Genomic DNA, 16,950 nt, shown 5'->3' on the forward strand with positions numbered 1-16,950 from the left:
ATTCACATGCTTTCGAAATGTTGTTCGTGATTTTTTTCGGAAAAGCCGAAAACTGTACAGAGTTGGTCAAAACCTTTTAACAATTTCATATAAATTTTATTTAGGCCAGTTTTGTGCATCAGTGTAATCATTCCGAAGCGAGAAAGTGTCTATAACTATTTATATCAACAATACTTATAAATGCGAAAGTGAGGAATATGATCGATTACGCTATGAGAAAGACGTCGATAAAAAATTGTTTCTGAATAAGCCCTCTGAAGTCAGATTGAAAAGCTCGAAAAGAAAATACAAAGCAACGGGTTATGGGTCAAGTGACTCATTCTAGGACATCGTCGTGTGAAACTCTTTCTAACTTCTATTTCCATGCAGACAACAAAGAAGCTTTAGCAAATTTTCCTACAGGCCCTATTCCTTGCAACAATACACTTATGTGCATATGCACTTGCGTGTTCGTACTTTAAGCACCAAAGTTTTACTTAATCTTGTTTACATTTCATAACAAGTTATGAAAATGAAAGGATTAAAATACAGCTAAGGCTGCAAGAAAAAAAAAAAATACAAAAGTAAATAACCACAATAACATGTTTATGTAAGACTGAACATTATGCGAATTACATTGCCGCTATTGGTATTTGTATAAGTAGTGCCTTAATACATACATACATATGTAAATGCATATGCATTAGTAATAGTATATAGTAAACTCCTGCGCAATTCCATTTAAACGGCCTAACAAGACATCCGATCGCCGCGCAAATACTTTCCGTCCGTTACTCTCATCGTTCGGGTCAAGTGTGAGTAAGCATAAACCAGTTTCTGCAAGCGTACGTAAACTACCGATCAATAGCAAGACGCGTAGATTATTTACTTTGCCTTCCGCAACTACTGCGAGTAAAAGGTATTTGACAGTAGAGTACTCTACTGGTAGTACTTGAGTATTTTCGAAGAAAACATACATTTGTGGCAAGAATGATAGCAGAATTTTCTGGATCGCGCATTTGTGGTATCTGAAAAAAACTAAGGACAGGAATGTAGTGGAGCGCTGAAGAGAGCGACGAGCAAAACGTACTTTCAACTAAAATATATACATATATAGTTATGATATACACACCTAAGTACATATGAATGTATGTGCATAGATACATAAGTGCATAGATACGTATGTGCATAGATACATATATAAGTGTCCGCATATATTTGTTCTCGTCACTTGCTCTGTCGCTTCACTGCAGCAAAACCAAGTTGTGGGGAAAACCCTGACGATATGCGTACAATTGGAACCATGGGTTTGAAGATAGCGCAAATTGATGTGAAAATTTCAATTTCATATTAAATATATTTATGTATGCATGTACATATGTACAAATGTTTAAGTGTAGTTTCGATTTAAAAAAATCGGATAAAGTTTTTCTTTCGCCATTCATACACCTCTAATTTTAGTATTTATTAAAAAAAACTCAATGAAATTCAAAAACTATCTCTTGCATTTGGTTTTACTCAATACCGATTTGAGCTGTCGCACAGTGTTATCAAAAAAAAAGCTATCAATGGGTAGGTTCAGAAGGCGCAGCAGTTGAGCGCAACCGTTGCTAAAAAAAAATCAGTGATCGTTATGCGTCTTCTGAACGACTTCATACATTAGCTGTCAAATTCAACTCTCAAAGGTACACACCAACATGCTGTCTCAAATGATCAGAAAAATATTACGATCATCTAACACGCAACTATTCAGTTGATCAGAAGTACGCAACAACGCGTTCAGAAGGTGCAATCGCACCAGGTACTGAGCTGTTACGCCTTCTGAACGTGCGCAATGAAAATTCGTTTCTCTTGAAATCAAGTTATATGGCTGCGTATGTATGTACATATGTTCATATTTCGAAATTTTTTTTATTTGTAAAGGCTCTCAAGAAAAACCAAAAATTCATATAAAATTACGCAACATAAATGGAAAATAAATTTGCTTCTATAAAAAATGTCTTAAATCAGTATGCAGCTCTTAAGAAAAAAATGCTCGTACATATCGTCGCTACCATGTCCAACTATCGAATGTGAAAGTCGGCACTTTTCAAAATTTAGATTTGCCACTAATAATTTTATTTCGTATAGCAGTTGTTGGTTTTGACAACTTATTTGTTGGTTAATGACTGCAAATAGTTTTATAGAAAACTAGAAACGAGAAATAATACTTTCATAAAAGTATAAGTTCATACATAGATTTAAAAAGCTGCTTGAATACAAAAGTTTTATGAAAATGTCACATTAAACAACTGTCTAAATCTACGCTATTTTTTATAAATAAGGCCGTAAACATTTCCTTACATCGTCAATTTCCATATTCTACTTTTACTCTTTCAATTTCACTGACCAGCGCCGCAAACGATATCAACTAGTTGGCTAACAACCAGGGGTCGAATCGTCACAGCCGTGAACGAGACGACAATCGTACGATCGATAATTTCGTCACTCGATCTTCGAATGCACATTATCGGATGATTACATTCGTAATTGAATGTTTGTTTATCGATTATTTTTGTCTTCTTCTTCCTTTTTGGCAGTAACAATAGACGTGGAAATGTCAAAATAAGTGAACCAAAAACAAAAAATACACTGCAAAACAAGATGGATTCCAGTTTTTAGTTTTATCTTAGCTCAAGCGACAGCGAAACGGATGAAAAAAATGTGCGAAAACAGTTGCGGGACAAAAGCGATCCGTTGGCTTTATCAAATAATGCGTAAGTACTATATATGTAGTAAATGAGACAGTCGTCTAAATTTCTAATTTTGGTAAATAAAAAACCAATGCACATAAATATAAACAATTTTATGTATGTAGATATGTACATATATACATCAACCTTTTTTGTATCATTTTAGTTATCGGATGTATAGATGGGACACACATAGGTTTGCAGAAGCCAACCCAAAATGAACATATGTACTTCAATAGGAAGGGCTTCCATAGTCTTAACACTATGATAGTAAGTTTTTCATAAAATAAAATATTAAATATTTGTTAACTAATACACATTTATTTGTATGCATACTTCCAAAGATTTGTGACCACACATACAAAATTGTAGCAATCAATTGCCAATATGGGGGAGCAGCGCATTGGCCATTAAATTCTTTTGTGTTGAATTCATCTTGTTGTAGTTAGTCCTTTATTAAATAAATGTTAAAATTGTTAATAAATTTACATTACCTTGAAAATGGCTTACATTTTAAAAATTTGCTTAAATTTAGCGCGCTTACGATTGATAGTTGCTGATCGAATGACATTTAGAACGAACGAGTACGTCCAGTCATCATATCGAATTTCGATGAATTTCGATAAATGTTGCTCGTTCACAACTGTCATAATCGGAAATTCACATTTTTAGATAACGAGTTGCTCGTTCACGACTATGGCGATTCGACCCCAGAATTGAAATTTAATACGCAAGTACTTACAGTACTAAAAGTATACATAGAGTTGATTTGCTACTCCCTTTTGGCAGCAGCAAATATCTCTCGTACGCGATGAGAGAAAGTAGAGTACCTACTTTGGTGGAGTAATAGTAAGTACGTCAAGTATTTACTCTCTCAACGCCAAGCAGTGTATGTATGCGGAAAAAGAGTAACAATGTGTTGGGAGTAAAGTACAATGCAAGGAGTACTTATTGAACGAAATGCGGCAAATACACTTGCGCTGGACTTTAGTATATGGAGTACATTTACAGAATCATATAAGCCAACAAGCATAGGGTAATCTTTGTTTACTTGCGCCTGTGCAAGTGTTTGCATACGCTAGTCCTTAGTACCTTTGATAAAGTTGCATAAAACCAAATAAAAGCAAATTTTTAAGTCATTGTTAGCGACAACAACAACACACTAAAACACACTAAACTTTGGCCTAGACGTACTTCAAACTGCATGCATATGTATATATGTAGATATATGTACATATGCGCGCTCATGTCGATGAAACTGATCCATATGTCAGCTGTGCTCGTATAGGTGTGTTTGCAAGTGTAATGTAATTAAAATAATAAATACTTAAGTGTCATTCTCAGGTGATATTGAAGGTATGTATGTATATAATATTGTCCATTCTTTTGTTGAAGTCAGTAAAGTTGCTAAGTCAGTAAGGCAGACTTGAATGGAAATTTATTTTGAGTAGTTGCAAAAGTTATTACAAAGCATGTATTTTAGGACATTGCTACGCAGAGAAAAATTAAAATAAGCCTCTTGATATCAAAATCTTCTGAGCATGGTACTATAACTGATTTTGAAGACTAAGTAGGTAAAAAAAGTTTATGGAAAAAGCCAAAATGGCAGCTCACGTAACTGTCTTTTAAAGCCCCAGTCTTTCCAAAAATAATCTTCCGTAAAAAATTTTCAGTTCTGGCAACTACTTATATTGGAAGCTCTTCTCTGTCTAACTGTCTGCTAACGAGGGACCTTAGCGTTGTTCTGTTTGTCTTTGTCCAATCAGTTTTTTTAAATTAAATGAAATGAAAAAATAGTTAAAAATAATTAAAAATAATTAAAATTTTCAAAAAGGAAAAAAAAGACTTACATTAGTAGCCGGTTTCACCTGCCATTTAAGTTGAGAAACATTTTTTATTTTCTGTCAATTCTCATATAAAATTCAAAAAATTAAAATTTCTTTTCACTTAAATTGCTTTGGTGAAATTGGCTGTAAAAAAGAAAATGTTAATTAAATAGTTTTATAAAAATTAAATTAAATAAAAAATACGTTAAACAGTAAAGGCAAATTAAATAAAAATTTTTTTTTTTATTTAATAAAAGAAAAATAAACAAGTTCCTAAAAATTAAATGAAAAAAAAAAAAATATTTTTCTTTTCAAAACAATAGAAACCTAAAAAGTAAAAGAACCCAAAATCGAATTTCAAAAAGAAAATAACTCTCAGAAAATTAAATGAAATAAACAAAAATTAAAAAACATAATCTAAAAATTTAACAAAAATCACATAAAAATAGATAAAGTAATTTTTTTTTATAATTTCATGAAATTGAAGAAAAATATTTTTTTTTTTTAAACTACAGAATCTTGAAATAAAAGGAAACTCAAATAAATAAAAAAAAATATTTAAAAACAGAATAATAAAATATTTTTCTATGCATTAAGTTAAATTAAAAATAAAAACACAAGCTTTTTTAAACAATAAAATCAAAAAGTTAGGTAAAAGAAGAAGAAAATATATTATAAGTATTTAAAAATTAAATAAAATTAGAAACGATATATATTTTTCATTTTAGAGCAATAAACTCTAAAAATAAAATTAAAAAAGAAAAAGGAGAGACCAAAATAAATTAATCCGGCACACGAGGACTGGAGCCTTGGATCTCTCGCGCAAGCAAAATGATATAAAAGTGCTTTCTGTCGAAAGAGCTTTCCACCCAGAAATTTGGCAAGGGAGCTTTTTCTACATAAGACTTTAATGCCAGAATAAGCAAACTTTTTCAATTATCTTACAAGAGAAAAAGAGCTCTAATTAACCGGCCTAAGTAACATCTGCATTTAATAATCTCATCAAATTTCTATATCTAATACTCATATAAGTCACCTTTTACTCACAATAATAATAAAAAGATCTGAGCTTCCACTGGGTAATGTTTGCAGATTTGCATTTCCTCAACACAATCGCACATGTACATACGTATCTTTGCATTAGTATAGAATATTACAGAAATTTGCTAATTTTACTCATTTCATTTTCCTTTTATTTACATACATTAATACCATGCACAAGCAGTGACCACAATGGCAGTTACAAATATGCTTGCATTTGTAATTAAAGTAACTTGATAGTATGGAAAAATTTTCAAGTCATTTATATGCTATGCTAGGCATTCACTGTAATTTAGTAGGAAAATCCAAACAATTTATGAGCTGCATATTCTGATTTCGCAACCTAAACACTAGAAAGACGGACAGGGGTCATTCGACCGATTTTCACATTTCATTGCCAATATTTCTTTTGCCAGATTATTTTCTAAATAAATTGGTATTGTGTGACTTTTATTAAAAATGCATACAATTTTATTCAAAAGCATTCCTGCTTTATTGATGTGCTACAACTACCTAAAAAGACTACCTAAAAAAATAAAAATAAAAATGGTAATTTAAATTTTGTGTTATTTGTACTTAAAATGAATAAACAGATTTTTATTTAAAGTTATAAGTTTGTGTTACTAAAATAAATTATAAAGTAGTTAGGTCAAAGGTCCCTGTCTGTCTTTCACGGCATGGCGATTTTTCAGGCTATGCACTTGGTAGATGGGCATATTTTAATACACGAACTTTTTTTTTTTACTAAAATAATAATATCAAAATGAAAACCATTATTTTTTCAATGAATAAAGATTTTGAAAGTTTTAGTTTGATGTTTTAAGTAGTTTGTTACTAAAATAAATTTCAATTTCTGTTTTATGATTTTTTTGTTTGGACAATTGGCAAAATAAATGTTTGTAAGTATTGCAGGTTATTTGTAGTTGAAGAACAAATACTTTGCCGTTTTGCTCTATAAAATAGTCTATCAGTTTCTTAAATGTAAAACCCAAAGAGAAAATTTACACAAAATGTCCGAATCCAAAAAAAAAATTTACGTGAACACTCTCTTAGAAAAGAATTTGCTCTTTTAAGAGAAAAAATTCATATGAGACCCTCACTACGTAATGTTTGGAATAAGTCAAAAAAGTGTACATACATATACATATGTGAAGAGCCAGGAAAGAGTATCTAATTACTTTACGGATAGAGAGGTCATACCAAAACCTCTGATCGTAGACGATGTCATAAATATTCTATTCAGAATAATTTCGTTTTTATTTAAATTTACATATGTGTTTTGTTTCAATGTAAACACTGATGATGGAAATACATATTTTATGAAATGAAATGTCAATTTGCAAACATAACCCTCTTTCATTGTCTACCGAAATTTGAAATAATCCTTTTGAAGAGGAGTAAAAAATTTAACAGCTACCCTGTATCAGCTATTAAAAATCGTAAAATTTGAATTGAAAATTCTCAGCTGAGAATAAGCGAGTAGATAAAAAATATATAAAGGTAAGATGGCCTATATATGTATAAAATAATCCACACCGGCGATCCTTCTAGCTGTTGTGCGCCTCACCTTTACTTAAGTTATAGTTTTTTTTTCATCCTCTTACCGAAACCCACTGTGTGTAGCTATGTACATATATGTGCATATGTACATATGTTAAAGATACGGGGCGTATGAGTAATATTTCGAAAGACTATTTTAGTTTAGTAGTTAAGAAGGGCACCAGTTGCAATTCAGCTAAAAAATTCTGTCAACGATAAGAAATATTCACTGAAACAAATATTGAAGAAACTAAAGCCCAAAAAAAAAATCAAAAAAAGCCTAGTCAAAGCAAAGTCAATACCAAATTTAAAGTTTAAATCAAAGATAAAGTCAAAGTCAAAGCCACAGTCCAGACAAAGTCTCAGTCCCAGGGGCCCGGTAAAGTCAATAGGTCTAGCATAATATTAAACAGAAATGAATTACCAATATTCAAAAGTCAATAGCCATTAGTCGAAATCAGTAGCCGGTAGTCTAAAGTCAATTGGTAAAAGCCAGTAAAGGACAGTAGAAATGGGGTTTGAGACCGAGTATATGCCGCTGGATCTACACATCGGTGGTCAGACCGATTCTCCTTTATGGCATTATAGTATGGTGGCCGGCCTTGAGCAAGGCCTCAAATCGTAATCTACTCAGCAAATTACAGAGGATCAGTATGATCTGCATTAGCGGAGCAATCCGGACAACGCCAAATGATGCTTTAAACGTATTTTTGGATCTTCCGCCACTAGATCTAGTAGGTCAGCAGATGGCATCTCTTGCTGCACTTCGATTAAGAGAGACAGGGCAATGGGAAATCGGGATTGCTGGTTCACTTCTGCATTCTGAAGAAATATAGCTTTCTTCCGGGCTGTATAGACCGTTGTGTAGAAACTCTGGTTCCGGATAGAAACTTCGTCATGAAAATCCCAAGCAGGTAGGAATGGGAAGAAAACTACTATACTCCACCCGGTAGTATAGTAATTTTCACAGATGGTTCAAAAATGGGCGGCGGAGCGGGAGGGGGGTTCTTTTCCCCAAGCCCGGCCCTAAGCGTTCATTTGGACTACCGGACCACTGTAGTGTCTTCCAGGCTGAGGTCTCAGCTATAATGGACGCTGTAAACGAACTTCGTACTGATTAAAAATGTAAGGAGGTGTTAATTTTTATTGACAGCCAGGCAGCAATTAAAGCTGTGAGCTCCGTCACAATTAAATCAAAAATTGTGCTGGACTGCCGCCGATCTCTGCAAGAGATGGCTAAGCAGAATAGTCTGAACCTCATCTGGGTTTCCGGTCATAGGGACATTGAGGGTAACTGTATGGCGAACGAACTTGCGAGGAGGGTGCGACCAAGCCGATTCTTCCGGATAAAGAACGCATTGGTATGCCCTTCGCCACTTGCAAGCTGCTTTTAAATGAATTTATCTATGCTCGCGCGAGCGAGAGATGGATGCAAACTACGACCGGTCGAATTTCTAGGCAAACTTGTCCTAGGTAGGATCGAAAAAGGTCTCGAAGTTTATACTCTCTAAGGAGGGAGGATATATATCATACAATCGGTACTCTTCATATTGCATTCTCATCGGGCTTTGAGTTAAGTTTGAAGTTTTAAGTCTCTAGCTCATTGGGAAGTTGGACAATACCAAGGAAACAAGTACAATCTAAAGGCAGAGCTAGAAAATTGGGCATTTGCCCAAATTTGGTGTAAATTGGTAGCCCAACCAAGTGATGGCAAAATATTGGGATGTATTTCAATCTTGACAAAGCATTTACATTCGTCAATTAAATTGCGAATTGAGTTGGTATTTCTTGTAGCAATCGTGTGCATGCTAAGAAATGTTCGTCCTAATAAAAGAATAAAAAAATTTGTCAAATGCATCAGAACAGTGAAATGGCTTTAATTCAAAGTAGAACTTGTGTACGAAACGACAACAAACAACGTGATCAAAGTTAAATTCCAAATCAAAGTGTGAGGAAAAAATTGCTATAAAGCTTTCCATCCGTGTAATCCGTGTTCCGTGGAAGGGCTTTGCAAGACTTCGAGAATCGCCCCACTGTACCGTTAGTTGTGGAGTTTCCTCGATTGGGCAGCTTACTGCTTATTGTATGCACATAAATACAGGTTCTTTTAGATCCATGATAACTTTACAGATACTCTCTTTAGATATGACCAATTTTTGCCATCTTCTATATTATAAAAAAACTTTGTGCGCTAAAGCAAAAAATTCCCATCTCACTAATCACACCCATGCGACACTAAATAAAGCTATGCAAAATACGTAAACTTACTTCAAGATGTTGCACAGTCACTGAAGCGCATGTTGCTCCCATTTACATATAATCTTGTTTGCAAAAGTACACTTTTGCTAATATGTACTATGTAACTCTGGCTGATTTGCCCACACTTTTGCAACATTTAACCGCAGTTACAACCACAAAGCAGCAAACTGCGGTGGCGTGCATGTGTTGGCAACATTCACTTAGAGCAAACAAATAACAGTTGCATGTATGTATGTGTATGTATTTAGTAAAATTGCTGCATGCTGTGTGTTGCATAAAACATGCGACATCACTTGCACTAACAAGCACTCATATGCCACACCAACAAAAATATGCTCATACATGCAAGTTTTAACATACACATGTACAAACATTTGCAGTATGCAGGGCTACAGATTGGCGCATACTCCCCTTTAAAATTGGCAAACGAAAATGGAGGCAAGTTGAATGTCGCTCGTAGAAATTTGTTGCAACAAATGGCGTTGCATGTCACATTTCAATAATAAAAGAAAATAAAAGAAAATATGCGCAAAAAATATTGCACATGAATTCGAAAGCGTAAAATAAGAAGAAGCATAAGGTTCATAGGAGTATAAGAAGCCAGTACGAAGAATTGTAAGCGCACTTGTGCCGCACCCATGACAAGCTAGTACATGCAACTTGTTTAGTGATGACTGCATACAAACAAATACAAACTGTTAAATAGATTACGTACGTGAGTATACGTATGGATGTGTGTAAGCGTAGGCAATGTAGCGGCGTGGATTTTTAGCTGAAGTTATCATGACAAAGTGTAATGTTGCACACATGTTATGTTACAGCGTGAATTTTGCATGCGTTAAAGCCACTAGATTCCGAAGCAGCTACAGTGCTTAGAGCGGATACAGGAAATTAAGCATGCAAACTCATACGCATACATACATACACATACATACATAAATATCTGATATAATATCAGATATGCAAATATACTAAGTACAGTAATTACATACAAACATATACATATGCGTTTATACATATTTATTTTTATCTGCGGATTTACTTTTATTTATCTTCAATTTCATTTGGCTTAAGTGGCTAAGAAATCGTAAAAGAAGTAGAAATTGTAATAACTAACCTAAATACGTCGCCTATGAAAATTTTGTCCTGGAATAAGAAAATTATTTTTAGTTTTGTACGAATCCTCCACACTTACGATTTGGCTAATATACTGGTGGTAGAAATTATAGACTCGCCTTACTTAATTTGACCAAATTTGGCTATGTGTCTTTGATATATTTAATGTTTAATATTGTTTTATAAAATCCTAGCCAGTTATACAACAAAAACTATGTAAATCCATATTTAAAACTTGAAAAATTTAACAAATTTTCACCAAAATTTAAAGTTTTTCATTAGGAATTTTTAGAAAATTGCAAGTTTTAGGTGGCTTCAATATACCGTTTACGGTAATAATAAATAAAAAATTTTCCAATGTACACTTGTGGTCCGCTGATTAAGATGAGTAACATTTTGACCAGTTTTGGCTATAGTCCATTAAATTAAAAAAAAAAAATCATAAACAATTAATAGCCAACGCTGGTCAAAGTGTCACTACAAACACAAATTTTTTCTAATAATGTTTTTTAAAAGTTTAAGATTTTTCGTTGTAATTGTTAAAAGTTTTTATAAATTTTGTTCGAAATTTGAGATGTAGATTTATGTGGTGCTGGTTATGTAATATGCCAAACTTTAATCAAAAAAAAAAAAATTATAAACAGTTAACAGACGAAAGAAAAATAGCCAGAAATAGTCAAAATATCACTTGGCTTAATCAGCTGACCACTTTGTATGGCAAAAAACACGTGACACCGTCAGCAAAAAAAAAAATCACTAAAAATCAACGCTACTTTGTAGTATGGGCTATAAAATTGCATACAAATTTTCTAAAAATTCTGAATAAAAAATTTTAAATTTTGGTGAAAATTTGTTGAGCTTAAATAATTTTTGTGCGAAATTTGAGATGTAGATTTATATGGTTTTCATTGTATAACTAGCTAGACTTTTGTAACAAAATATGAAACATTAAATAAACTAAAGACACATAGCCAAAACTGGTCAAAATAAGACGAGTCTTATAATTCTGCCACCAGTATAGCGCCAGTAGTTTTCGTCACCGTTTTAACAGCCGCAATGCGTTCGCCTGCCTTCTTACCATACAGATATTTGCTGCTGCATTAAGTCTACGTTGAAGTGCACATTACCTCAGATATCCAGATGGAAATTCAGAGACTCTTCTTTTTCTCGATTAGTTCGCAACCAGTGGAGGGTCGTAGGCGAAAGTTGCCTTCAATTTGTGATCAATTCGAAATTACCCTAGGCCCAGTGCCAGGTGATATTTACGGTACTGACACAATGATTGAACTAGCGACATGAGCATCTGCTCTAAATGTGACACGGACGTCTCCCTCAAGGTAATAAAAAGAAGAATTGTCGGGATTTACTACTCGAAGGCTAGGTAAAAGTGGAGCTACACGTGATAGTATATGATTACCTGCAGAATTTAAGGCCATCGTTCAATAAAGAATTAATGAAAAAATCGAATTTTAAGGAAGTCACTCCTGTCTGTATATGAAATTTAATACACAGCAGGTTCTGCAGCATTTGTAGAATTTAAACTGAAGTTAAATTTAAAGGGCAATTCTGGCAACTGTCTTTCAATTCACCACAGTCTTTCGAAAGACAAGAGTCTTCCATAAGACAATTGTGGAGTTCCACACCAAAATGCTACATTTCCATCATAAACGATTTTACGTAAATTGACAAAGTCTATTTTTTACCACTGGCCATTTAAGTTGGTTAAGTTTTTTACAGGCAATAATTACCTTAAATAACCACGAAACTATTCCCTTATTTGTATATTAAAATAGTTTCCCCTTTTAGCCATTACAAGTTAATTCAACAACAAAATGTTACTTTTTGGTGCGACTGATTGGAAATGTAGCGTTTTGGTGCGTTCATTATAAAAATGTTATAACTTAAATCTTTCAAAGAAAAAATAACACTAACAGCCGCACTCAGAAACGTTCCTTTAATTAGCTCTAATGGGCTCTTAACTAATGATCGTTAAATCTGTTAATTAATGTTTCCTCTCAGAGTTAAAAATTATGAAATAAAAAATTTAAGTATGGCCCCAGTTACGGCCCTTCATTTTTGTGGCATCACTCACGTTTTTCGTTCAGTTTGAAATAAAATATAAAAATAAGTATTAATATCATTTTGTACGCACTGGCTCACAGACGCAATGGCTGAGTGAGCAGAACACTGGCATGCCATTCGAGAGATACGAGTTCGAGTCCTAGGGCAGGAAGATTTTAATTCTCCATTTTTTATTTATTTATTTTTTCTGGTTTAATTTTTATAAGCTATCTTTATTGATTTTTTTTTGCATTTTGGATCTAATTTTCTTTTGATTTATAGACTTTATTGCTATAAAAACCAAAAAAAATTTTTTCAATTTAATTAAATTTTTAGAAACTGTTTGCTAAAAGACAAACAAGACCAATAACAGGCCAATTCTGTCTTTCAACTCGCCTCAGTCTTTCGAGAGACAAACGTATTTATATTTCGGCAACTATATTGAAAGCCCTTTTCTGTATTTCGAATGACTAATTGAAAGATGTGCTAATAGGGTTATTTTATTTATCGTTTAGCAATAAGTTTTCTAAAAACCAAACGAGATGAAAAAAATATTTTTTTAAAACAGGAAAAACTATAAATTTGAGAAACCGAAAGTAAAAGAAAAAAGATGAATCAAAAAAGTTTCCAAACGTTAAATAAAAAAAAATATAAATTTTTTAAGCAATAAAACTAAAGAAAAATTTATAAAAAAATTCGATGCCGAGGATTGAACTCGGATCTCTTGAATGGCTCGAAAGTGCTCTGCTCACTGGGCCATTGCCATTGTTACAGCAACTTTATCGAAATTGAAATTTATTGAAAACAAACAAAAAATTTCAAAATCATTCGTTAAAAAGTTAAGTAAAGGTTTTTGTTTACTTAACTTTAATGTTCATTTAATGCCGTTAACGAATCATTAACCGACTCTGAGAGGGAATTTTTTTCAAATCGCTACTGAGGGACACCTTAAGTAATCATTAAACGAATCTGAGTGCGGCTGTAAGGTTCGAATTGTACAAATTATAAAAATTAACACATAAGTTTTATTAGAAAGACATACTGAATTTTTATTTTTAAATTTTAAGTGCACAATCAATCTCACAAAAATTACATACTTCTAATTGATCGTCAATTTCGAATTTTTCGATATGAAAAGTAGCCGTTTCTTCGTCCAACACTGTTTCGAAAAAATTTAAATCATCCAAATCCTTCCATGCTCTCCCAAATTTTCTTTCATTTTTCATTCGATATTTTATTGCCTAATCCAGCACTTGGCAATACTTTTGGAAACTGTTTTCCTTTCTTCAAATATGAACCATATTTCTCTGTGGATTCGTATTTGAAATTGGGAAGTTTTTTAAGCAAACATTGACGGTTATTCATAGATTTTTGAAAGAATATACGCTTCATATTTTGTATCCCATTTATGGTTCTAAAATAATTACTTAAAATTTTGATGTCATATAAGTACTGCCGTGGTTAGAATAAATTTCATATTGTTTTTTTTTTTTTAATAGTCGCTACTTTTCTTAGATATTTTTCAACTCTGGCGAACACACGATCTGCTGGCGGAAAACTGTGACCTCTAACTGGGAAATATAACTCAATGTTATGCAATGACAGTGGTGCTTTTTTCATAAGCCAAAACATCAAGCTATGAATTACATGCTAATTTTTGTTTTGACCACCACAGTAATGTTTCAGTATCTTTAAAATAAAGATTATCCAAGTAGTTAGCAGTGCTGAGCTTACACACACTGATCTACGTCCAGCTTGATCTTCAGTCCATTGATAAAGAGTGGGATTGTTTGTTTATGCTGCAGTTACACACAACGTATACAAACTTAATTGCCTTAGATAAAATGCATCCCCAATCGGCGATTTAGGTACCGGTTGTACCGGTTGCATGTCAAAGCACAATGTTATCATTTTAGGTAGAGTTTTTTTTTAGTAAATAGTAAAAAGTGTTCGCTCGGAATTTATGAATTCTATGTTGAGTTCTAAATTCTTGTTTTTTGATTTCATCCTTCTCTAATTTTTTCTTATTTTTAAGCATGAAAGAAGTTGAGCACACATCAGTTGCCGGACTAGAAAATCCAATATTTAAAGTATTAAATATTTTCCAGAAAAATGTTTCTTTTTTTCACGTAAAGCGCCTCACTAACAGAATATTCTCCTTAATTTCGAAATACTCAAATCACTTGATAAGTAACAGCGAACAGATTTCTGTCTATTGCAGTGGCTCTCGTACGCAGGTAAGGTTTTCAAAAATGCGACAACCTTCTCTCGCTTTGGACTGTATTTTGATGTCTTTCTATCGCCCCCGCGTTTGTCTTTTGGAAAACCCCCATCGTATAATATTTTTACAATGGAGTTTAATCTTCGATTTTTTATTAAGAATGTTGCCTGGAAGAATTTTTTGCAAACACATGTCGCCATCCTTTTGTTTACGACAAAGTATGTGCATGCAAAAGAACGTGGCTTGTGTTTTTGATATATTGATGGACGGTGGCGTTGTGTTCCATAGGGTGCAATAAATCGGGTCAAAAACTTATCTTGTTCAAAATCCCGTCGTTATTCTTCGTATTTTTTTTATAAATAACTGCATAGACCTAACTAAGAAACAGCTGACAAAATATTGACTCATAGGTGCAGCCAATATGCGATGATAGTCGTAAAGCAGAAAAAAGTACAGTGGAAATTTTGTTTTTGTTCCAAATATTCAGTAGATGAAAAAGTTGCTTCTGTAATTGTTACGTTTTGGTGCGATCGAGCGATTTCAATACGACTCAATGGAGGTTTGGTTGCATTATCTCGGTTTCTCCGTTAAAACATCGACAGATACCAGTAAATAGAAGGGATTTGCATTAAAAAGTTTTTTTTTTTTGAGTTTGGGAAATGTAACGTTTTGGTGTGGAGCTCCACAATTGTCAATTCTGGCAACTTTCTTGAAAGCTCTTTACTGTTTTTCGAAAGACTAATTGAAAGATCCGCTATCGAGGAGGTCTTAGCGTTATGCTGTTCGCCTTTTAGCAGAAAGCTTTTTTAAAAATTAGATTAAATTAAATTAGAAACAAATATGTGTATTTATTTTTGAAACAATAAAAATTGATAAGTAAAAGGAAATTAAATTAGAAAAATAAAAAAAATTTATCGAAAAACACAGAAACAAAACGATTAAAAAATTGAATAAAATCTTAAAAGTGGAATGAATTAAAAAAATAATCCTTTCCTTTTTATAGCAATATAATCTAAAAATTAAAAGAAAATGAAAAATAACAAATAAAATTTAAAAAAAGCAAAAAAAAACAATAAAAGAAGTTTCTGAAAACTTGACATTAAAAAAAAAAATCTTTTTTACACAATAAAATCTAAAAGAAAATTTAACAAAAAAATTAAAACCAGTTCCTAAAAATTAAATTGATTAAAAAAATATAATATATGTATATGTATGTACATCCTTTTTAAAAATAAAAAACTATATTAACAAAAAAAAAAAAAAAATACGCCGCGCCTGGACTCGAACTCGGATTTCTCGATTGGCATGACTGTGCCTTGCCCAATCGGCCATTGTGTTAGAGTAACAAAAGTCTTTCGAACTAATTTGTCATTTGTCTTACGAAAGACTTTTTGCTATCTTAGCCAGAGTTGCCCTGTTAATAGGCAATCGAGAAAGCTCCACTCAGAAGAAGCAGGACTGTGGTTCGTTAGGTTTCCGGAGCTTCTTAGAATACCTGCAGTCAATTCGTCGACAGAAAAAAAACTTATGTAGTTTTATAGTTTACCAAAGTTTCAACACAAACGGCAATAACGCAAATTTGTGTTATTTCCCAATTGAATGTGAAATAACACAAATTTGCTTTATTTCATTTCTCGTTGACCAATAAGACCAACTTTTATACCTAACCATTTGAGTAATAAAGCAAAAAGTGCACATATGTAGGTAGTCATCCAGTTACATTTGACAAAAAGTAGTACATGAACAAGTTAAATGGACAGATTTGTAAGTATACAATTTTGAAAGTGCCCGGCGTCACAGCGGTCCGCGTTCGCGCGCCGCCCCGCGCCACCCTGCGCCACGTTCGACGTCGCGCTCGCGTCCCCCGCCCCTCCCCTCCTTTCGCAATTATGTACTGGTGGCATTATAACCGTTTAGAAAAAGGAAAAATGATAAAATAACACTAGTTCACTTCTGAAACTGCTTTTTAATGTCCAAGTAATGGGAATTATTGTGTATGGTGTTATTGCATGCTGCATCCCACCCATAGTGGAATTTACCAGGTGCCACTGCTTTATTTGAAAACTTGCCTATAAAATGTCACTAAAAGGCAGCCGAATGTCAGAAAATAAAGCGAGAAAGCCGTTTTATTACTTCATCTGTTTATTGCGACATGGTTCCATGCAAACATTTTAAG

This window comes from Rhagoletis pomonella, unplaced genomic scaffold (genome assembly GCF_013731165.1).
Source record: "Rhagoletis pomonella isolate Grant_MI unplaced genomic scaffold, Rhpom_1.0 Rhpom_scaffold_00003, whole genome shotgun sequence".
NCBI classification, from domain to species: domain Eukaryota; kingdom Metazoa; phylum Arthropoda; class Insecta; order Diptera; family Tephritidae; genus Rhagoletis; species Rhagoletis pomonella.